Source organism: Ovis canadensis, chromosome 17 (assembly GCF_042477335.2).
Source record: "Ovis canadensis isolate MfBH-ARS-UI-01 breed Bighorn chromosome 17, ARS-UI_OviCan_v2, whole genome shotgun sequence".
NCBI classification, from domain to species: Eukaryota; Metazoa; Chordata; class Mammalia; order Artiodactyla; family Bovidae; genus Ovis; species Ovis canadensis.
This window is the reverse complement of record NC_091261.1, coordinates 81,229,732-81,252,816: the sequence shown is the minus strand read 5'-3', so window position 1 is coordinate 81,252,816 and position 23,085 is coordinate 81,229,732. Positions and strand designations below refer to the sequence as shown.

Sequence of the window (23,085 nt, the reverse complement as noted above, 5' to 3'; positions counted from 1 at the left end):
CAGGGTGGTACAGGATTTTTGGCACAACTGCCACCAAGATGCAGAACTCTTCTTTAGGATTGAATATTGAGATGTGTAAACAAGGGGCTAGACCAGTACGTGAGCAGATCCACCATCCCCCCAATCTCTGGGATAATCTATTTAATCCCAGTTAGCTCTGTGGGTTCGGCTGTGTAGGCACATAAGGGGGAATTTGGGGGTGGAACTCTGCCCACACAGAGTCCCTTTCCCCAAACTTTTTCCACTGTGAGGCCCATTTTTTGTTCTCCCCAGAGACACTGAGGAGGATCTATACTATCAGTCAGGCCGTAAGAGGCGTTAAGACCCACTGCTTCATAGTAAGGGGGAATAGATTATAGCAAAGCCAGCAAGATCTAGTTGCTTCCAGGTTAGTTTGATTTAAGGTTATATAGGCTGCCTTAACTAATTTCCATAACGGGTCTGAGTTTCTGAGGTTGTGGATGGGACCCGGAGGATGGCGTGAGATGAAGGATGTGGAAACCGCTGTGGTCGGGCTGGGAGTTACATCAATTTTTTTTATTGGGTTGGGACCTATACTGTGTATCTGCGTTGGCTCTAGAATCTGGCTTATAATTATAATTTCTCTGTAAATTTGTGTGCCTGCCACCGTTCTTGTTTGTATTTCCCAGGATAAGCCAGAAATCCAAGCCCTCTCTTTTTTTGCTTCTTTCCGATTGAACCTTATCTTAACCTGTGCATAGTTACAACTCTCTTCACATTCAAAAGTTGGGTCCCCAAGGGCTCTGGGGGTGGGCTTTGCGAACGAGAAGTTAAGTAGGTCCCGATTTCCTACCTCCCAGCGCCGAGGCCCATCATCAGAAGTAACACAATCCCAAGATTTACAAAAATAATCTTGTGCCCCCCCCCCACAAGTCTTCCATTTGGTCCTCTGGTGGCCCAGGCATGCCCAGAACCCCTGCATCCGGAGGAAACCCCTAGCCCAAGGCACATTTACCACCGGCTTTAAGTCAAAATATAGGTCTGGCCACCAGGTGTTCGGAGGATGTACTTCTGTGGTTAAGTTGAGCACCTTTCGTGTTAGTCCATCTTGAAGCTTCCAGGTGATTTTGGCTGGCTGGTGAGGGTTGTTATGGGTGGCTCCAGGGTTGAGGAGGATGGTCACCAACAGGACAGTCAGGATGACTTGTCTGGATCCCGTCGGCAGATGAGCTTTATATGAAGGGGTTTGAAGGGTGCGGCGTTACCTCCCATTCTTTTTGGGCCCTTTCTTGAGTGGCTTGGCGTACGTGGTTGCAGTGCACCCAAGGTCTGATACCGTCGACCTTTAAAGCAGTGGGGTGGTAAGAAGAACAACATAAGGACCTTTCCATCGAGGTTCTAATGTCTTGGGTTGGTGTCGCTTGACCCAGACCCAATCTCCGGGACCAATATTATGTGAGGGGATGGTCCCCTTGTTCTGACCCTCCTGGATTTCCCTGATCAATTTCCAGACATGCGTATGCACCTTGCTTAATGCCATCAGGGCTTCCTGGAACTGTCCTAAAGAAGGGGGTGGTTGTTTCCTTCCCTCAAAGATAGGGCATATGGGAGGGGGCCTCCCATACATAATTTCAAAAGGGGTTAAGTTCAGCTTGTAGGGGGTATTACGTGCACGGAAGAGAGTGAAGGGAAGGAGAGTCACCGAGTCCCCGCCAGTCTCTATTGCCAATTTTGCCAAAGTTTCTTTTAGAGTCCGATTCATCCTCTCAACCTGTCCTGAGCTCTGGGGATTGTATTCACAATGCAGCTTCCATTTGGTCCCCAGAGCTAAGGCCAGTGCCTGTACAATCTGACTCACAAAGGCAGGCCCATTATCAGAGCCAATAGTCACCGGCAGCCCAAACCTAGGTCCTATTTCTTCTAGGATCTTTTTAGCTACTATCATTGCGGGTTTTCCCTTAGTAGGGAATGCTTCCACCCGCCCAGAAAAAGTATCCACCAAAACTAACAGATAATGGTACCCATACTTGCCTGGTCTTACCTCTGTAAAATCTACCTCCCAGTGTTGCCCTGGCCTCTCTCCCCAGTACCTCATTCCCGTATGCTGTCCTTTTCCCGGCTTCATCATCTGGCATGCTTTGCAGGCCTGGACTATGTCTCGTACAGTTGCCTGTTGTTGGGGAAACCGCAAACGTGCTATCTGTAAGAGGGTTAGAGTCTTTTTTTTTCTCCTAGATGGGTGGTCAGATGTAGGTGTGTACAGAGGTGTTGACCCAAGTTGGTGGGAAGTATCAAGTTGTCATCTTGGTCCCGATACCATCCGTCTTCACCCTCCTGAGGGCTGGCATTTTTTGAATCCAATTGAGATCAGAAGAGGAATACTTGGGGGTTGGGGGCAAGGTTCCCATACCTGGGGGTGGCAGCCCCACAGTCAGTATAGGGGCTGTGCAGTCCCTGTTAGCCGCCTCATGAGCCGCCATATCAGCGGCTCGGTTGCCTCGAGCCTTGATGTCTCTTCCCTTTTCATGTCCAGGGACATGTATTATTGACATTGCTCGAGGCTGTTGGACGGCTGTTAAGAGTCTGTGGATTTCAGGCAGGTTTTTAACTTGTTCTCCCTCGGCTGTCAAAAATCACCTGTTCTTTATATATTGGGCCCTGGATGCGTACGGTGCCGAATGCATACTGACTGTCGGTATAAATAGTGACTCCTTTTCCTTTTGCCCTCTCCAGAGCCTGTATTAAGGCTATTAGTTCCGCTTTTTGGGTGGAGGTACCCGGGGGAAGGGCTTCAGCCCATATTATCTTTCCAGAGTCATCAACTATTGCAGCTCCAGCCTTTTTCTGTCCATCTTTTATAAAACTGCTTTCATCTGTAAACCATATCAGCTCACTGTTATTTAAAATAAGGCACATCTGTTAGGTCTTTTCGTATTGCCGTCGTCTCAGCCAGTATCTCACCACAATCGTGGAGGGGGCTGTCTTCTTCCGGGTTGGGTAAGAGAGTGGCCGGGTTCAGGAAGCAGGGCGCCTGGAAGTGTATCCGTGGGGTGTCCAGCAGCAAAGCCTGATAATGGGTCAAACGGGCGTTAGAGATCCATTTACCCGGTGGCTGCTTCAGAATCCCTTTGATGGTATGGGGAGTGTAGACCAGGAGTCGCTGTGCATAAGTCAGCTTGTCAGTATCATGGACCAGGAGTGCAGTAGTGGCAATGATTCAGAGGCAAGGTGGCCACCCTGCAGCCACCGGGTCCAGTCGTTTGGGTAGGTAGGCCACTGGTCACCTCCAAGGCCCCCATTGCTGCGTCAAGACTCCTTTTCCCATTCCCCGTTTTTCATCTATGAACAATTGGAAGGGCTTGGACGGGTCAGGGAAAGCAAGGGCTGGGGCTTCCAGCAGAGCCTGTCTGAGTTCTTGAAAAGCCCGTTTCATTGGCTCAGTCCAAGTCCAGTTTTTATTTTCTCTACTTCCTTTATATAGTGGCTGGGCCTTTTCAGCAAATCCCAAGATCCATAGCCGGCAATACCCAATAGTCCCAAGAAATTCTCTCACTTGTTGAGGAGTTGCCGGCTTGGGGGCCTGCAATATGGCCTCTTTCATGTCCTGTGTCAGCCATCTCTGTCTTTGTTTTATTTTATACCCTAGGTATATGAATCTTGCTTAGAAATTTGGGCCTTCTTTGCACTAGCCCAGTACCCCAAGGTCCCCACAGTTTGAAGGAGGTGGCCTGTTGCTTTTGGGCATGCTTCCTCAGTGGTTGTGGCCAGCATAAGATCATCAACACACTGCAATAGAACAATGTTGGGGTGATCAACCCGGTACTCATGGAGGTCTTCACCCAGAGCCTCATTGAATAGTGTTGGTGAACTCTTGAAGTCTTGCAGGAGTCGAGTCCAAGTTAGCTGTCCTGAGGTCTGGCTGCCTTCTTCTATCCGTTCGAATGAGAAGGTCTCTTGGCTCAAGGGGGCCAAGGGTAAACTGAAAAAGGCATCTTTCAAGTCCAGGTCAGTATACCAGACATAGTCTGGCGGGAGGCCACTCAAAAGGGCATACGGGTTAGGGACGGTTGGATTCATTCACCCGTTTGTTGACTTCACGAAGCTCTTGCACAGGCCTGAACTCTGTTCCCCCTGGCTTTTTCACGGGTAACAAAGGAGTATTCCATGGAGATCGGCACCTTTGAAGAATTTTTGCCTCCAGAAGCTGTTGTATATGTGGTGTGATTCCTCACCGGGCTTCTAGGCTCAAAGGGTATTGTTCTACCCTGATAGGGGTAGCGTCCGATTTAAGTTCGACAATGATGGGAGGCCTCCGCTTGCCTAGTCCTACCCCTGCAGTTTCTGCCCAGGCTAGAGGGTATTTTTGGACCCAAGGTTGTACATTGGGGTCAGTGGCCATGAGCGGCTTTGGCTGATACAGTCTGTATTCGTCCCTCAATGTCAGAGACAAAACTTGTATGGGATGTCCGGTCCCATCTAGAACTGATCTCTCTCCGTGGTCAAAGTGAATGTGGGCATTGACTTTAAATAGTAAGTCTCTTCCCAGCAAAGGTGGTGGGCATTCTGGTATTACAGGAAAAGAGTGGGTCACCTGCTGGGCCCCCAAGTTCACTTGACGTTTAGTAGTCCATCCATATCGTTTAGTCCCGGTGGCGCCTTGTACCCAGCTGGTCTTTTTAGACATTGGTCCGTCTTTCCGGTTAAGGTCCGAGTATTGAGCTCCCGTGTCCACCATGAAGCCAAGCAGTTTCCCCTCCACATGTATAGTTACCCAGGACTCGGGGAGGGGTGCCGGGTCCTGACCCCCCTAATCGCTATCCTCTCCTGCATATAGGATGTGGGCCCCCGTGGAGGTCGAGGAGGACACCTCCTGCTTGGCGGGTCTTTCCCTTAGGTTTCTCTTGGGGCACTTATTCTTCCAGTGTCCTATCTCCTTGCAAAACGCACACTGGTCCTTTTTAAGTCCTTGCCTTGCTGGCTTTCCTTCACCCTTTGAATGGACTTCCCTTGTTCTCCGAGAACTAGCTCCCTGTTCCACCCCTGCCAAGAATATCTGGGCTAATTCTTTCTGATTCCTACGGTTTTCTTCGGCCCTGAATTCTATTTCCTCTCGCCTAACACGTTCCTCCCTTTCCTCTGGAGTCTCTCTATGATTAAAAGCCCTCTCTGCTGCCCTCAGCAGGTCTTGCAGGGATTGCTCTCCCAACCTCTCTATTTTTTGTAGTTTTCTCCTGATATCTGGGGCTGCCTGATTCACAAATGCTAGCATGACGGCTGTGTGCGACTCATCGGTTTGTGGGTCCATGGGGGTGTACTGTCTAAAAGCTTCCATTAATCTCTCAAGGAAAGCTGCCGGGCTATCATTTGGCTCTTGTCTAATCGGATTTACTTTAGCCAACTTTGTTGGCCTCCTGGCGGCTGCTCGGAGGCCGGCCATGAGAGTCTGGCGGTACACTCGAAGACGCTCCCTACCTTCAGCGCACTCGAAGTCCCAGCAGGGCCTCGTCAGGGGAAATCCCTCATCAATCAGTCAATCAGGTTAGGCTGCGTAGTGGGTCTCCCATCTACCCCTGGCACATTTCTTCGTGCTTCTGACAAGATCCGTTCACGCTTCTCTGTAGTAAAGAGCACTTGTAACAACTGTTGACAGTCATCCCAGGTGGGGTTATGGGTGAAAAGGATAGATTCTAAAAGGTCAATGAGGCCCTGAGGTTTTTCAGAGAATGAAGGGGTCTGAGTTTTCCAGTTGTAAAGATCACTGGTGGAAAAGGGCCAGTACTGGTATGTCCGTTCTCCGTCTGCTCGGGCAGGCCCCGCCTGAACTGGAAATGCCTGGACTGTGGAGGAGGGGGCACCCGGGTTGTTTCCTTCCGCCATACTGGTGATGCCCCTGGTTCTTCCCCGAGTCCCTTGGGCGGGGCCTCCTTCCCGGGCTGGGGCCGAGGGCTCGGTGTCCCTTTGTATCCCTCCAGAAGAGACCTGAGGAACTGCGGGGGCAGAAGTGGATCCGCATGGGGGGCAGGGAGAGTTCAGTCTCCAGGTCAAGTAAATTGGGGTATAGTGAGGATTCTTGGAACACCGGTTTCAGCCGGTTGCTGCGCTCTTTGTCTTCTTTCTCTTTGGATGCTTCCACGACTAGTACCTGTGGACATAATGAAGCTGAGGCCGGGGAAGAGGGAAGGGAAGTGAGGGCTGAAAAACAAAAGGTTTTAGCCAGGCCAGGGGGGTTTCCACCAGGTCCTGCCAGACCAGAATGTATGGAGTTTGCTCTGGGTGCCCCGAAGGGTAGGGGCCAAGCACCTTCTCTCTGACCGCTCGAATAGTAGGCAGGCTGAAGGTGCCTTCTTGTGGCCAGCCAACATCAAAAGCAGGCCACTCAGCAGAACAAAAAGTTACTAACTTGCTTTTCTTCACCAGCAATGATAGATTCTGTGCTCTAGACTTAAAATCAGAGAAGTGGTTAGTCATAAGAGATAAAAGAGTAGAAGTTGTTTGTCCCATGATCACAGAGTACACTGGGAGCCAACAGGGCACACACAGAGCAGCGCAGACACCACAAATAGACAAACAGATAACAAACACAAGGTGGCCACCGACAATGCACTCAGTCTTACCTGCAGGATGTTCACAGAGCCAGCCGCCTCCCCAGCATGATACCGGGCCTCGGCCTTTCGCTGGACTTAATCCAGTAACCAGAGCCAGCCGCCTCCCCAGCACGATACCGGGCCTCGGACTTACGCTGGACTTAATCCAGTAACCAGAGCCAGCTGCCTCCCCAGCACCATACCGGGCCTCGGCCTTATGCTGGACTTAATCCTAAACTAACACCAGTGTTCAGATATCTCTCCTCCTAGTGAGGAAACCCCTTCTACCGGGAGTATGTTATTCTTCCCAGTTGAAGGGATCCCGGACGAGCCCCCAAATGTTATGCCCAATGTCCGAGTCCCCAAACCTGAGAGAATAAGACGTCCACAGCAATGCACAGGCATAAAGGGGTTTACTGCTAGCTCGAGCCAGGGCTCCTGTCACATCCAACACAGTGGAGTAGAACAAGAGCCCTGAGCCCAGATGTATAGCAGGATTTATAAGTTTAGAACAAAGACAGGGAGTTGGCAAGGGTTGACTGGCTGCAGGGGTTTCCTGGTATTTACTGATTGGCCAGTGATCATCCCTCTGATTGGCCAGAGTTATCATCTCTCTGATTGGCCAGAGTTACCATCCCCGGAAGCCTCGGAAGCTTGACTCAGGGATTATTTTTGGCCTAATGCACCTCTCTGAGCCTGTCATGGCTCGGGTGAGGTTGTAATACTGTGATATATGAGAACCAAGCAGTTCCTGCAGTGCAGTGTCCCTCTTGTGGGTCATAGTCTCTACTCAGCCTAGGAACCTGCTGAGCTGATTGCGGTTGTTGGTCTAGAAGCAAAGGGGGGCAACACGGGTGGGGGCCCAGGAGAGAATCAGCAGAGGCCAATTGGCAGCTTCCTCACGAGCCGTGACTATTTTCTTGGGTCACGCTCCCACTCAGATGCGGCTTAAAGAGGAGGGAAAACAACCATGAACCACCGCTTCCTCTTCTCCTCATCCCTGAGAAGGGTCCTCAGGGGCCCTCTCAGCTGCTGCCGCTTCAACATCAGATGCAGACGAGCTACCAGCAGAGTCAGAGCAACAGGGAGCCTGTGGCCTCAGGTGGGTTTTGGCCTCACTTCCCCATGAACTTGAACCACTGTGCACACTGTAACCACTTCTAGCTGAGCCGCAGTAATAGTCGGCCTCGTCCTCTGCCTGGAGCCCAGAGATGGTCAGGGTGGCTGTGTTCCCGGACTTGGAGCCAGAGAACCGAGCAGGGATCCCTGAGGGCCTCTTACTGACTTCATAAATCAGAGTTTTGGGGGCTGAGCCTGGGAGCTGTTGGTACCAGCCAATATAGTTAAAACCCCCGATGTCACTGCTGGTGCCAGCACAGGAGATGGTGACCGTCTGTCCCGGATTCCCAGACACTGAGGCAGGCTGAGTCAGGGCAGACTGGGCCCAGGACCCTGCAAAGAGGAGAAACACACTGTGGTCAGTTCCCTGCTGGGGCCCAGGTCACCCTGAGGACAAAGACACCAGGGATGAGTCAGGTCCCCGGGTTCCCTTCCCTGGAGGCCTCACCTGAGCCCTGAGTGAGGATGCTGATGAGGAGCAGAGCCCAGGCCATGGTGGAGACGCCCCAGACGCTGCCTTCTGAGCCTGCAGCCCTGGGCCTGGTCCCCATTGCCCTCTTATCCCCTCCCCCAGAGGAGGGCGGGGCCCCCATGCAAATGTGCTTCCTGCTCCTGCCCCTCCTCACCCCCTCTGCTCACCCTCTCTGACCTGGCCCTTTGTTCTAGATACTTCTCCCTCCCTGGTTAGCAGAACTTCCTGAGAATTAACTCTTTCACGTGTTCAGTGAGGACAGACCAAGTCCATGACAGGATGTGGGGAATGAACCTGGGGCTTCCTCTCTTTCCACATGTCACCATGGTTCCTGGAGGTGAAATTCCAGAATGTCCTGTGGGCTGGTCCACAAAGAGAGAACTGGGGCCCCGACGGCTCAAAGCTCCAGCTGTCCCACACTCCAGGAGTCAAACGCAGAGCTGGAAACCATTACCCCTCAGCTCCTTCTGTTTTAAAAACTGTTATTGAGGGACTTCCCTGGTGGTCCCATGGTTACCTCTCTGAGCTTCCACTGCATGGGGCTCGGTTTTGATCACTGGGAACTAAGATCCTGCATACTGCAAGGCACAGCCAAAGAGAAAAAGTAAAAAATAAATAAATAAATAAAAGATTCTATGGAAGTATAGTTGATTTACCATGTAGTGTTAATTCTGCTGTAGAAGAAAGTGGTTCGGGTATACTCACGTATACATTCTTTCTCCATGTCCTTTTCTGACACGGTTTATCACAGGATAGTGAACACAGTTCCCTGTGCTGTGCATAGGACCTTGGTGTTTATCCATCCAATGGATAAGAGTCTGTCCTGCTTGTCCCAAACTCCCCACGGGTTCCTCCTCACCCCAGCTCCTTCTTGTTCCCCTCTCTTTGGAGAGCCCTCCCTCATGTTCCCCTCCACCCTCTCTCAGCGGTGCTCTGAGTCTGAGACCCGAGCCTGAGCCATTGGCCATCTGTTAGCACTTCTGAAGATGGTTTATTGCAGCGCGAATGCATTGGGACATAAGAAGGGATCTGGGGAAGCAGCTGCTGACACCTCCCTTGCTGCTGTTGTTTAGGCATCAGGTGGTGTTAACTCTGTGCGACCCCTGCACTGTACCCACCAGACTCCTCTGTCCATGAGCTTTTCCAGGCAAGGATACTGGAGTGGGTTGCCATTTCCTTTTCTAGGGGGTCTTCCTGACCCAGAGATTGAACCCAAGTCTCCTGCGGTGGCAGCTGGGTCCTTTACCACTAAAGCACTGGGGAAGCGTCTTGAAGCTGCACGTGGGACAGTGTAAGCCACCAGAACCTTCCCCAAATCCTGGCCTTTACTGCCCCCTGGTGGCTGTAGACGGTGCCAACCAAGCCCAGGGAGGCAGCTGAGTGGCAGCTGGAAATCCCTCCCTCCTGCCCTCCCCTTCCCATCCAGCTCAGCACCAGAGGGCTCCCTCCAGCCTGCTGCCCTCCCTGCCCCAATCCCCTCTAAGCTCATGTCTGTTAGGTAAAAGATGACCAGGTACACCAAAAAATGTTTAACTGGCTTTTATGGCCAAGCGGTCCCGGGCAGGGTTCCTGACCCGAACGGGGCAGGTCGAGGAAATCCGCGCACCGGACCGTGTTGGAAGTTTGTTTATATATGCAGGTTGCAAGTGATGGCTGGGCTAGTGGATGGGGGTTTGGATAGGCTGCTGGTTCGTTGTGTTGCGAGCTGATAGGTTTCTCTATGCACCTGGGGCGGGGCGGCTTTACCTGGCGGAGTGTGCTGTCATTGGTCCCTGGGATCTGGGAGGATCCTCCGTTAGGGACTTTCTCCTGGGCGGGAGGGAGAGGAGGGGCGGCCCATCATGGCCCCCAGGGTCCCACCTTACATTCTGACCCTTTTGATAGGATAAGGGGTGCCGTGATCGTTTCTCGCTACTTCCTGCTGAACTGGGGCATCGTTGGGGCTGAGGGTGGTGGCCGGATCCCAGTGACCTTAAGGGGGCCTCAGGGTCTCTGGACGGGAGTTTGGAGTATGTGGCCACCATCAGCATCCGTCCAGTAGCCGTCTAGATCAGATCCCTGACCCTCTGGAGGATGATCTGAAAAACGCAAGGTCCTATCGACAGGATGAGGAACAAGGCGGTGAGGGGTCTGAGAAGTGGGAAAAGGCATTTTGCCCAAGATGACTTCCACCATCCCAAAAAGTCGGAACCGCCTGACTCGGCCTGTCTAAGTCTGATGCTTTCTCTCAACTGTTGGACTTTGTTCTAAATTATCCCCGAGGCATTAATGAAAAAACAACAGTCTTCCCCCAAGAACTGACAGGTTCCCCCTTTTTCGGCCGTTAGCAGGTCTAGGGCCCTTCGATTTTGGAGAGCTACTCCTGCCAGAGAAGTTATCTGGGTCTGTAATGCCATCAGGGAGTCTGCCACCTTGTCCAGGTCTCGACTGAGGTCGCGGAGAGCTTTTAGTAAGAGTGTGTGGCTGATCCCAATGCCCCCGCCCCCAGTCCTAAGGCTGTGAATAAACCTCCTCCGAGGAGCAGGGGAGCCGCCGCCAATGCCCTTCGTCGGCGGTGGGTTGGTCGGATCTGGTCTTCCATCGCCTGTGGTGTCAGAATGTCAGCTAGGGCGTAAGGAAGACTGGGGTGCAAGGCTGAGCCAGTTGGGTGGAAAACACTGTAGTAAGGCGGTCTGATTACAGAGAAAGAATATCCCGGGTTTTCTGCATATTGGAGGGTTTGGGGATAGGGGGCCTCATCTCGAGCCATCACAGGCCACTGTGGTCAATGAGCTGTCGTTGGCCAGAATGCAAGAGGCATTGGCTGGTAGATACAATACCTCGGTGGTCATGGGCCCCATTGGCCAGGTTACTTTTGTGGCATTTCCAGTGAGATTTTGGGCCTCTATCCCTTTGCTGGGAGTCGGTTGGGCAAGGAATGGCCGGGGTCTCCAGGGAAGACAGAGCCAACATGAGAGGTTTGGTGAGGTTTCAGTTAGGGTCTGATAGGTGTCATTGAGGCCGGTGAAAATTTGGGATGAAAACTCTAAGGGTTTGAGCGCCTGATGAACCTGGCCTAGGAGTTTGTTGGGCTCATGGTGTGGATTAGAGGCTTCAGTTGCTAGCTTTATGAGGTCTTGTTGGACCTTATGTTGGATTTGTTTTCGCCTCTGATCTTGGGCCCCTTTCCCATCTGTCACTCCATAATGAGTTTGCATGGTAAAACAGAGATCTTTGCCTCTAGCTTTGTGGCAGTCAGAGGCTGAACTTGATTTGGCTGTACCTAGGCCCTTAGCCGTCCAATGCCATTTACCTCCATGAGAGCATGGCTGGGCAGGTGGAGCATAACAGTCTCGGTGGACATAAGTGTAGGCTGTGAACCCAGTTCCCCAGGGGCTTCGTTCTGTGCAGCCCCTGGGGCAGGGTGTAGGTTGTCCAGCTCGTATTATCATGGCCAGGAGCAATAGTGGCAAGAACATGTTTAGCTATAATATTAAAAGGAGAGTGATAAAAAAGAAGAAGTCAATTTGAAACTCCATAAAAAAGAGGAAGGTCCCCTGTAAACGTAGATCCAAAATTGCCTGAAAGAGTCACAGTCGGTGATCGGGGCGGCTAGCCAAAGGTCCTGCAGTAAGGCCAAGATGAAGTCCTCAAGGCAGGCTAGGGTGAGAGACATATGGCCAGGTCAGGTTGCCCCAAGGGAATAGCACCCCACGAGTAGGGAACAGATGGCAAGGTAAGCAAGGGCCAGTGAAAGTCGGAGTGTGGGCGGCCAGTCCTGAGGGGGAGGGGGTGTGTGACAGCCAGTCCAATGGTGAAGAGTATAGCCAAAGTTGTGATTGGCAACAGCCACAGCGGATGAGGCCAGTCAAGCATTGGACAGGGCGTGTCACTCACTGGCAGGAGGCAGGGGTGTCTTAGTAATGGTGAATTGCTGGAGCCGAGAGTCGCTAAGGTCTGACAGGAATGTGGAAGCCAGGAGGTCAGCCAGGCGGTGTGGTGAAAATATAGTTAGGGGTCGATCTAGAATTAGCTTTTTGCATCTGCGTATAGAGAAGCTGCTGCTGCCAGGGCACGTAGGCAGGGGAATCATCCCTGGGTGGTGGGGTCTAACTGTTTGGAGATAAATGCCACTGGCAGCATTTCAGGGCCCGCAGGCTGCATGAGGGCTCCAAAGGCTATGCCCCTTTTTTTTATCAGTATACAGGTGATAGGGGAGATTGGAATTGGGCAGGAAGAGTGGGGAAGATGACAGCAAAGCTGAGCAGAGGTTGTAGAAAGCCTTTTTGACCTCTGTTTCTGAAGAGAGTGGTCCAGTAGGGGTGTCTTTTGCGGCTGTGTAGAGGGGTTTAGCCAGTGAAGCATAGTTGGGGACCCAGTGCCAGAAGAATCCTGTTAACCCCCAAAAGGATAAGATTTGTTCCCCAGTGGAAGGGGGGCAGAGGTCTCGGAGAAGACTGAGTCTGTCAGTAGTCAGAGCTTTAGTTGTTGGGGTAATTTTTAGACCTAGGTAAGTTACAGAGGTCTGGGTGAGTTGGGCCTTTTGTTGAGATGCTCGGTGTCCTTTAGAGCTGAGGAAGTTGAGAAGAGCAGTGGTATGTGTCTGAGAGAGAGCTTGTGAGGGGCTGCTGAGCAGAAGGTCATCCACATACTGTAAGAGGACACTAGGGGCCAGAAAGCATGTGGCCAGATCCCAGGCCAGAGCCTGGCCAAAAAAATGGGGGCTGCCTCTACACCCTTGGGGGAGGACTGTCCATGTTAGCTGGGAGGACTGTCGGGTTTCTGGGTTGGTCCATGTGAAAGCAAAGAAGAACTGGCAGTCTGGGTGTAAGGGAATAGTGAAAAAGGCATCTTTGAGGTCTGTGACAGTAAAGTGAGTCATCCTGCTAGAGATGTCAGAAAGCAAGGTATAGGGATTGTGGACAATCGGATGGGCAGGGATCATGGCCTCGTTTATCAGTCGAAGGTCCTGGACCAGTCGGTAGCCAGCAGCAGGTTTCTGTATCGGGAAAATGGGGGTATTGCAGGGCGAGGCTGTGGGGACCAGGAGGCTGTGGCCTAAGAGGCGGTCTACGATTGGCTTAAGACCGTGTAGGTGAATGTGAGAGATGGGGAACTGAGGGCTGCTTGGGAAGTGGGAAGGATCACGTAGTTTGATCAGGATGTGGGTGTGCTGGGTTGCTACCAGAGGGATTTCAGTGTCCCAAATGGTAGGGTCGACAATTGGAGAAGGGATTCTCAGAAAAGAGTGAGTGAACAAGAAGTGGTCATGTTGACAGGGCTGTGGCCCAGTCTGCAAGGGTCGTGAAGACGTGCCATCTATACCCACCGCCGAGACCTGGGAAGGATGTAAGGTGCCCCCGAAGGAGGGAAGAACCGAATAAGCAGTCCCCATATCTATCAAAAAATTGATAGACTTACTTGCCACTTGACGCATTACCCTGGACTCGGCTTGGGTTATGGGGGTCCCCGAGTCTGGGCTCCGTCAATCTTGATCAAAGGAGAGAAGTTCCAAGGCGGGGTGTGGAGAGGAAATGTCCTTTTGGGTGCCCAGACCTCGGCCCGGTAAGGTCGGGGTCTGAGTCGCCTGGGGACAATCACTCGCCCGATGTCCCTGTTGTTTGCAACGAGGGCACGGCTTTGTCGGGGGCCGGGGGTTTGGGCATCGGCAAGCCCACTGGTCATCTGAAACAGGCTCCCGGTGGTGGCTTCTGGGGACCCACCTTTTGTCCCGTGGCTGGCCACAGGGCTGCTACCAGTGCCTGGGTGTGTCTCTCAAGGAGGTTAGCCTGGAGTTTGGCTTTTTGTTTAAGCCTTGCCTTGCAGCTGGCTTCGGTGGCTTCTTCCCGGGCGTTGTAAACCTTAAAGGCCATTTTTACCAGGTCTCAGAGAGGGGTCTGAGGCCCATCCTCAGCCGTGGAAAGTTTTTTCTGATGTCTGGAGCTGATTGGGATATAACACGGTTGGCTAGGGTAGTAACCCCCACCGGAGAATCTGGGGCAATCCGGGTATAGGTGGTGAGAGCCTCTGTCAGCCTGTTAAGAAAGGCTGCTGGGTTTTCATCGGGGCCCTGGGTCACTTCATCTAGTCTAAGTAGGTTTACTACCTTAAGGAGGTGGTCTCCATTCCCTCTAATAGGCATTCTATCATGTACTGAATATTGGCCTTCCCTCTTTGTCCCTCTTGATAGTCCCAGTGTGGGTCTACGTCTGGAATAGCAGCCCCTCCAGGTGGCCGAGCAGGGTCAGCTGGGTTGGCTAGATGCTTCCGGTCTGCTATCTCCCTTGCTGCGGCCCAAATGGCCTTTCTCTTTTTCTGGGGTAGTAGTGGACCCCAGGATGACAAATATGTCTTGCCAGGTGAGGGCGTAAGATTGAGATAGCTGGGTGAAGTTTTTGATGTAGTTAGAGGGGTTGGCCGAGTAGGAGCCTAGCCGTTGTTAAATATGGGCAAGATGTTGGAGTAAAAAAGGACATGTGGACATGGGTGAGACCCTCCGGGCTGGCCACCTGGTGCAGAGGAAGCAGGGGAGCTGGCGGCAGATTGGCAGCGGTCTGCGACCTTGTGTGTGAGCTGACTGGTGAGTCAATAAAGGGGGGGCATGGAGGAAGGGGTGGATATTGAGGTGGAGCCACGGGAGCGGCGGGAGGCGTAGTCACAGGAGAGCTGGATGTGGAGGGAGTGGGTGAGGGCGATAGAGAGGAGGTTGGTGTGGGGGAGGTCGGTGAAGCCGGGCATGAAGGGAGGGGTGGATAGAGAGGCGGCTTTGTCACAGGAGGGCTGGGCTGTGAGGGCGGTGGAGGAGGGGAAGATATGGGAGAAGTTGGCAAGGGCGATAGTTAGGAGAATTTCAGAAGGGGAACAGTGGGTATATAGGGTGGGACGGGAGCGCAACAGCCAGAAAGCCCATTTGTAGGGTACCTCAGACCATTTTCCCGTCTTTTGGCAGTAATTATCTAAGTCACGGAGGATGTCAAAATCGAAAGTTCTGGTTGGCGGACATTGTGAGCCATTATCTAGAGAATATTGGGGCCATGCCTCAGAAGAAGCAAGGTTAAGCGTTTGGAACGAATTTCTCCGGAGATATGCAGAGTTCTGAGGTTGGCAAGTAAACACTTTAGTGGTGTAGACCAGGGCCGGTCGGGCTTGGAGGGAGCTGCCCCCATGGCGACTAGGAAACGAAGGTCCTGGACCTGTCGTTAACGGGGCTGGGAGTGGTCCAGTCAGGCGTCCCCGAACAGGCCGTCAACCCAGCGAGGAGAAGGCCACTCAGCCAAGATGGACGTCTCCAAATTGACAGGCGGCGAGGAAGCAAGCCTGGCTTGCGGAGGAGGGGTCCGGACGCGGCCGCGATTTACTGGAACCTGGACACCCTAGGGAATAATCGCCATGGGAGCAAAAACCCCCAGAGCCCGACCGATGGAACTTACCCCGTATCCTGCCAGACGGTTGAATGGTCCCAGAGGGGTGACGGGGTGACCTGGTCCAGCGCAGGCCAGACCCGAGGGGGGCCGAAAATCCTGCTCTCAGCGGGATGGGCCCTCGCCTCGAGCCCCACGTTGGGCACCAGATGTTAGGTAAAAGATGACCAGGTACACCAAAAAATGTTTAACGGGCTTTAATGGCGAAGCGCTCCCGGGTGGGGTTCCTGGACCCGAAAGGGGCAGGTCGAGGAAATCCATGCGCCCGGACCTCGTTGGGAGTTTGTTTATAGACGCACGTTGCGAGGGATGGCTGGGCTAGTGATGGGGGTTTTGATAGGCTGCTGGTTCGTGGCGTCGCGAGCTGATAGGTTTCTCTACGCAGCTGGGGCGGGGCGGCTTTACCTGGCGGAGTGTGCTGTCATTGGTCCCTGGCATCTGGGAGGCTCCTCCGTTAGGGACTCTCTCGCCGGCGGGAGGGAGAGGAGGGGCGGCCCATCATGGCCTCCGGGGTCCCACCTTACAATGTCTCTTTGTCCTTTAACTCCCTCCAGGATAGGACGTGTCACCTGCCCCACCAGGTGGAGGGACCCTCACCCGAGACTGCCTAACTCATCCCACCACAGCCTAGGCACCAGGTCACCTGGGAGGCAGCTGTTTATACCGAGTGACACACGCTTCAGAAGCACAAGAGCCGTGACTCGGTGGCCAATGAAGGGCAGAGCTAAAGGGATCCCCTTTCCAGTTCAAGTCCCACAGAAGCATTCTTTGCCTCTCTGTTTTCTTCAGAGAATCCGTGACAACCTCACTCTTTAAAACCATGGTCTGTTGGTTTTGTTTTGGTGTTTTTCTGTTTCCACCCTAAAACTCATGAGCACATGCCTTCTTGAGCATCGCACCAGCAGCCGCTCAAGGACAAATGTTTGTTGAATGAGTCTGGATGAGAGGAAGGAGGGGAGGGCTGAGGCTCCTGTTTCAAGATGAAAAACTTGAGTTTTTATCAGCTCTGTTCCAGGTGAACATCCTAGGTCCAGATGGAACAACAGTATGCTTAAAACAATGCTTAAAACTAACATTCAAAAAAACGAAGATCATGGCATCTGGTCCCATCACTTCATGGCAAATAGATGGGGAAACAAAGGAAACAGTGACAGGCTTTATTTTCTTGGGCTCCAAAGTCACTGTGAACGGTGACTGCAGCCAAGAAATTAAAAGACGCTTGCTCCTTAGAAGAAAAGCTATGATAAATCTAGACAATGGATTAAAAAGCAGAGACATCACTTTGCTGACAAAGGTCTGTATAGTCAAAGCTATGGTTCTTCCAATAGTCACGTACAGACATGAGAGTTCGACCCTAAGGAAGGCTGAGCGCTAAAGAATTGATGCTTTCAAACTGTGGCACTGGAGAAGACTCTTGAGAGTCTCTTGGACTGCAAGGAGATCCAACCAGTTCCTCCTAAAGGAGATCAGTCTTGAGTATTCATTGGAAGGACTGATGCTGAAACTGAAGCTCTAATACTTTGTCCACCTGATGCAAAGAACTGACTCGTTGGAAAAGACCCTGATGCTGGGAAAGATTGAAGGTAGGAGGAGAAGGGGACGACAGAGGAAGAAATGGCTGGATGGCATCACCGACTCAATGGACATGAGTTTGGGTAAACTCCGGGAGTTGGTGATGGACAGGGAGGCCTGGCGTGCTGCAGTGCATGGGGTCACAAAGAGTTGGACCAGACTGAGCGACTGAACTGAACTGAACTGAACTGAATTGTCAATATTTTTGATGGCAATTTTCCCTCATTTTGCCTCCATCCTCCGTATTAGACGTCAGCTCTCAAGCTAGACAGGGGTGTACCCGGAGGAAAGTTTTGCCTTTTTTTTCAAAGCAATTCACAGGTGACCTTTTTCTATTTCTGATGTGGACATTCCCCTGCAGCCGCTGGAATTCTGTGTCAAGTAGGAGGTTTATGCACCCCTGGTCCAGGTTGTCACAGGGTTATTCCAATATTCTCCCCGGATAGAATTCCTCTCCTCTGGAGGCCAGCAATCCCAGCATCTTTCCTGGCTCAGCAACAGCCTTTCACTAAGGATCACGTTATGGACTCTGCTTCCAGTAACTCATCAACCAAACCACTGGGACTCCCCTGTACCCTCTGCCCCCCCTGCCAGCTGCAGGCAGCATGAAATGCAGAGTCTGTGTGAAGGGGCCCCAGGTCAGTGAATCCAGCTGGTCCAGCTGTGTGCTCCACCCACCACTGACCACCTCCCTTCCTGTCCGCTGCCCGTTTGGTCTAGGGGTTTCCGTCCCTGTGAAATAGAAGAACCAAGCAGTTCCTGCAGTGCAGTGTCCCTCCTGTGGGTCATAGTCTCTACTCAGCCTAGGAACCTGCTGAGCTGATTGCGGTTGTTGGTCTAGAAGCAAAGGGGGGCAACACGGGTGGGGGCCCAGTGGAGAATCAGCACAGGCCAAGTGGCAGCTTCCTCACGATCCGTGACTATTTTCTTGGGTCACGCTCCCACTCAGATGAGGCCTAAAGAGGAGGGAAAACAACCATGAACCACCGCTTCCTCTTCTCCTCATCCCTGAGAAGGGTCCTCAGGGGCCCTCTCAGCTGCTGACGCTTCAGCACCAGATGCAGATGAGCTACCAGCAGAGTCAGAGCAACAGGGAGCCTGTGGCCTCAGGTGGGTTTTGGCCTCACTTCCCCATGAACTTGAACCATTGTGCACAGTGTAACCACTTCCAGCTGAGCTGCAGTAATAGTCGGCCTCGTCCTCTGCCTGGAGCCCAGAGATGGTCAGGGTGGCTGTGTTCCCGGACTTGGGGCCAGAGAACCGAGCAGGGATCCCTGAGGGCCTCTTACTGACTTCATAAATCAGAGTTTTGGGGGCTGAGCCCGGGAGCTGTTGGTACCAGCCAATATAGTTAAAACCCCCGATGTCACTGCTGGTGCCAGCACAGGAGATGGTGACCGTCTGTCCCGGATTCCCAGACACTGAGGCAGGCTGAGTCAGGGCAGACTGGGCCCAGGACCCTGCAAAGAGGAGAAACACACTGTGGTCAGTTCCCTGCTGGGGCCCAGGTCACCCTGAGGACAAAGACACCAGGGATGAGTCAGGTCCCCGGGTTCCCTTCCCTGGAGGCCTCACCTGAGCCCTGAGTGAGGCTGGTGATGAGGAGCAGAGCCCAGGCCATGGTGGAGACGCCCCAGATGCTGCCTTCTGAGCCCTCAGCCCTGGGCCTGGTCCCCATTGCCCTCTTATCCCCTCCCCCAGAGGAGGGCGGGGCCCCCATGCAAATCTGCTTCCTGCTCCTGCTTCTACTCTTTCTCTTCTCACCTGTGACCTGGCCTTGGACATAGAGTCTCTATATTGTGAACAGCAGGACTTTCTGAGAGGATGAAAGTCTTAGACGTGTTGTCCTCAGTCAGGACACTGACCGTTACAGGCCCAGGAATGTGGGCCATCTTGGACGGTCCTGACATCCATGATGGGAGTCATGGTGTTCTTAACTGATAATCCTGACACTCACTCTCTGGCTTTTGTGGGGGGATGATGAGGTCAGGGGCTCGAGGAGCTGGGGTTACTTAGAGATTCACTTTTTCCTCCTCCTGACACTGCAGGAGACCCGGGATTGTCCATCCCCTCTGTTAACTGTCTCCTCTGCAGGATGGAGCCCCGGACTCCTGTCCCCTGCCTTTGCAGGCCTCTGAGGATGAACCCTGAGACCTTGTAGCTAAGGCTTATGAAGCAGATCAGATGGGTCACTGCACCCTGCACTCCTTAGGGGGCTCAGGTGGCAGCAGCTGTGGCTTCATGCAGGTCAGGAAACCACACCACAACCTCCCGACACGCAGGCCCTCACTGCCCCCAGTGGCCTCAGATCCCACTGACGCCATCACAGTCTCACCCTGATGCCATGTGGGATCCTGGGACCGCGGTCTCTCTGTTACCTCTGTCGTCCCCTCTGGGACACACAGCTATCAGACAGGGGCAGCCTCTCACCCGCCTGACACGTGGGGGACACCAGGACTCTGGACATTCTCAGTGCCCACTAGCTGACATCCCTTCCCCTGTGCTCTGACCCACCTGCTCGGGAGCCCTCGTAGGACCCTGTTCCAGCCAAGGATTAAAGCATGAAGATACTGTTTATGAGTTCACATTGAAGGAAAGAAGGTAACAGGCAAGGATTTGAAAAAATAATTATGGTAAGAACAATCTGAGAAGAGTGCACTTTCTGCTAGGAGGACTTTTTCATCAGGGTTCTCTAGGAAAGAAACAAACAGAAATATGTACATATATAGTGAAGGATTTTATGTTAAGAATATATTCATATGTATATGTTAAGAATATATATATATTTCAGTTCCATTCAGTTGCTCAGTTGTGTCCAGCTCTTTGCAACCCCATGGGCTGCAGCACGCCAGGCTTCCCTGTCCATCACCAACTCCCAGAGCTTGCTCAGACTCATGTCCATCGAGTTGGTGATGCCATCCAATCATCTTATTCTCTGTCATCCCCTTCTCCTCCTGCCTTCAATCTTTCTCAGCATCAGGGTATTTTTGAAGGAATCAGTTCTTTGCATCAGGTGGCCAAAGTATTGGCGCTTCAGCTTCAGCAGAGACAGAGAGAGATTATTACGGAATATTGAGCAGGAAAATCCCAGGAGCCACTCTCTGAAGCTGAGAGCTGAGAAAGCTGGTGATGCAATTCAGTTTGTGTCTAGAAATTTGGGAACCAGGGGAACCGGTGATGTAAATTCTGGCCTAAAGGTTGGAGAAGTGGAGGTGAAATGCCCCAGCTCCTGCAGAGAGAAGAGAAAGAAGAGGTGATGCCCTCCTGCCTTCTCCCCTTGCTCCACTCAGACCCTCAGCAGGCTGCATGATGGCCCCACCTTGGGGAGGGCCGTGTGTCTACTGAGCCCCAGGCTCAGCTGCTCATCCCCTCCAGGAACATTCCTCAGATCCGTCCAGAGATGATGCTTCATCTGGGCCCCCGTGACCTGTCAAGGTGACAGACACATGACATTAACCATCTCAGTGACCATCTACCCTGATTTGCCCCAGACTGAGGTCCCAGTCAGGTCAGGGCGGTTTCCGATCCAAAACTGGGAAAGTTCTGGCAAAACAAGAGACTTGGCCGTGGCCTGGTTTGGGTGCTTATACCTGGTCCACCCAGATGTTCAAACAGCGAGGTCGGGGCTGAAGATGCGACGTTCTTCAACCATAAGAAGGGATGAAGTACTCACATGGACTTTAAATGGAAAGAACCTTGAAAACATTATAAAGAGTGAGAGAAGTTCTTCTCTGGCGTCCTGCAGTTATGAATCTGCCTGACGATGAAGGGGAATCAGGTTCAATCCCTGAAGCACGAAGATTCCACATGTGATGAACCAACTAAGCCCACGTGCCCCAGCTATTGGGCCCGTGCTCCAGAGACCATACTCCGCAACAGGAGAAGCCCCACAATGAGAAGCCCGCACACCTCAGCTGGAGAGTGGTCCCCGCTCTGCACAACTAGAGAAGAGCCCGCACAGCATCAAAGACCCAGGTCAGCCAAAAATAAAAGTAAATAAAATAAACAGATAATGTTAAAAAGCTTAAAAAAAAAAAAAGTGAGAGAATCCAGACCCAAAGTCCACATAGGGAGTGTCTGCATTTGTGTGGAAAACCTAGAATAGGCAGGAAGTCCAGGCGTGGTTTCTAGGGCTGGAGGGGCTAGGGACAGGGATTGACTGGTGACGGATGAGGGGTTTCTCTTAAAGGAACAAAAATATTCTGGAAGATAGAGTGTTAATGGATGTTCAAACTTATGAGTATATTAAAAACCATTAGGTCCTTCACCTTAAATGATGTATATTTTCAGTTGTGAATTGTATGGAAGAAAGACTGTGAAGACTCAGGTGCGGGTAGATACAAATCGTTTTCAAATGATTCAGAAAGTACGCGCTTTGTGCTCCGGATGTGGGCTGGGTATGCAGATGGATGTGATTGTGTGTAGACGCACAAACGCAGGGAGATAGTGAGAGAAAATTGGATGTGAAAAAATCAGATATGGCACAGTTTAGAAACCAGTGAATCTGGGCAAAGTTTCTGAAAACTTCCTGATAGAAACTTTACATTTTTATTTGTTTGCAATTAATACAAAAAAGAGCAAAAACACATGAAAGCCTGAGTTTAGAATTAAGGGCTGAATGATCTCAGAGGGGTTTGGCCTCACTTCCCTGTGAACTTGAACCACTGAGCACAGTGTAACCACTTCCAGCTGAGCTGCAGTAATAGTCGGCCTCGTCCTCTGCCTGGAGCCCAGAGATGGTCAGGGTGGCTGTGTTCCTGGACTTGGAGCCAGAGAACCGAGCAGGGATCCCTGAGGGCCTTGTGTTGAGATAATATGTTAGAGTTCTGGGGGCTGTTCCTGGGAGCTGTTGGTACCAGCCAACTTCATTATAACCCCCGATGTCACTGCTGGTGCCAGCACAGGAGATGGTGACCGTCTGTCCCGGATTCCCAGACACTGAGGCAGGCTGAGTCAGGGCAGACTGGGCCCAGGACCCTGCAAAGAGGAGAAACACACTGTGGTCAGTTCCCTGCTGGGGCCCAGGTCACCCTGAGGACAAAGACACCAGGGATGAGTCAGGTCCCCGGGTTCCCTTCCCTGGAGGCCTCACCTGAGCCCTGAGTGAGGATGGTGATGAGGAGCAGAGCCCAGGCCATGGTGGAGACGCCCCAGACGCTGCCTTCTGAGCCTGCAGCCCTGGGCCTGGTCCCCATTGCCCTCTTATCCCCTCCCCCAGAGGAGGGCGGGGCCCCCATGCAAATCTGCTTCCTGAACCTGCCCGTCCTCATTCTGTCCTCACCTCTGACCTGGCCTGGACACTAGAGTCTTTATGTCCCTGGACATCAGGGCCCTTCTGAGAGGATGAAAACTCTCGGACACGTCACCCTTAGTCGGGACACGGACCATCACTGCCCAGGACTTGCGGCCGTCTTGGGAGGTCCCTGTCTACTCTGGGAGTCACCGTGTCCTTGGCTGATAATCCTGACAAATCACTCTCTGGGTTTTGAGGATGGAAGGTGAGGTCCCCTGAGGAGCTGGAGTTACTTAGAGTTTAATTCCACCTCCTCCCAGCACCATAGGAGAACTGGGGTGTCCATCTCCTCCCCAAATTGTCCCCTCCACAGGACGGACCCCCTGTAGTCCTGTCCCCTGCCTCAGCAGGGCTCTGACGATGAGCCCTGAGACCTTTATTGCCGGCTGTAGTCAAGGGCTCATAAGACAGAACAAATGGGTCACTGCACCCCACACTCCCTTAGGGGGCTCAGAAGCCAGCAGCTGGGGCTTCACACAGGTAAGGAAGCCACACTAAAACCTCCCCACACCCAGGCCCTTGCTGTCCCCTGGTGGCCTCAGATCCCACTGACGCCATTACAGTCAGGGAGCGGGTCTCACCCCAGATGCCTCGGGGGGTCCTGGGACCTTGGTCTCTCTGTCTCCTCTGTCGTCCCCACTGGGAGACAGCTATCGGACAGGTGCAGCCTCTCACCAGATTATG

General features: G+C 52.5%; 3 long non-coding RNA genes across 4 annotated transcripts; all 3 read right to left on the bottom strand.

Moving 5' to 3' along the window:
• Window positions 1-516: 516 nt before the first annotated feature.
• On the bottom strand, window positions 517-8,271 carry LOC138422264 (uncharacterized). Of its 2 annotated transcripts, XR_011445961.1 has the most exons (3): window positions 8,113-8,220; window positions 6,576-7,997; window positions 517-6,103 (listed from the first exon to the last, which is right to left on the bottom strand). It is a non-coding gene; the product is annotated as an uncharacterized lncRNA (long non-coding RNA). The 2 variants fall into 2 exon arrangements; XR_011249817.2 differs by having other exon boundaries at window positions 517-7,997; window positions 8,113-8,271.
• Window positions 8,272-18,281: 10,010 nt separating this feature from the next.
• On the bottom strand, window positions 18,282-18,762 carry LOC138929772 (uncharacterized). The gene is made up of 2 exons (XR_011445963.1): window positions 18,684-18,762; window positions 18,282-18,568 (listed from the first exon to the last, which is right to left on the bottom strand). It is a non-coding gene; the product is annotated as an uncharacterized lncRNA (long non-coding RNA).
• Window positions 18,763-21,984: 3,222 nt separating this feature from the next.
• LOC138422265 (uncharacterized) lies at window positions 21,985-22,322 on the bottom strand. The gene is made up of 2 exons (XR_011249818.1): window positions 22,201-22,322; window positions 21,985-22,085 (listed from the first exon to the last, which is right to left on the bottom strand). It is a non-coding gene; the product is annotated as an uncharacterized lncRNA (long non-coding RNA).
• Between the last annotated feature and the right edge of the window lie 763 nt (window positions 22,323-23,085).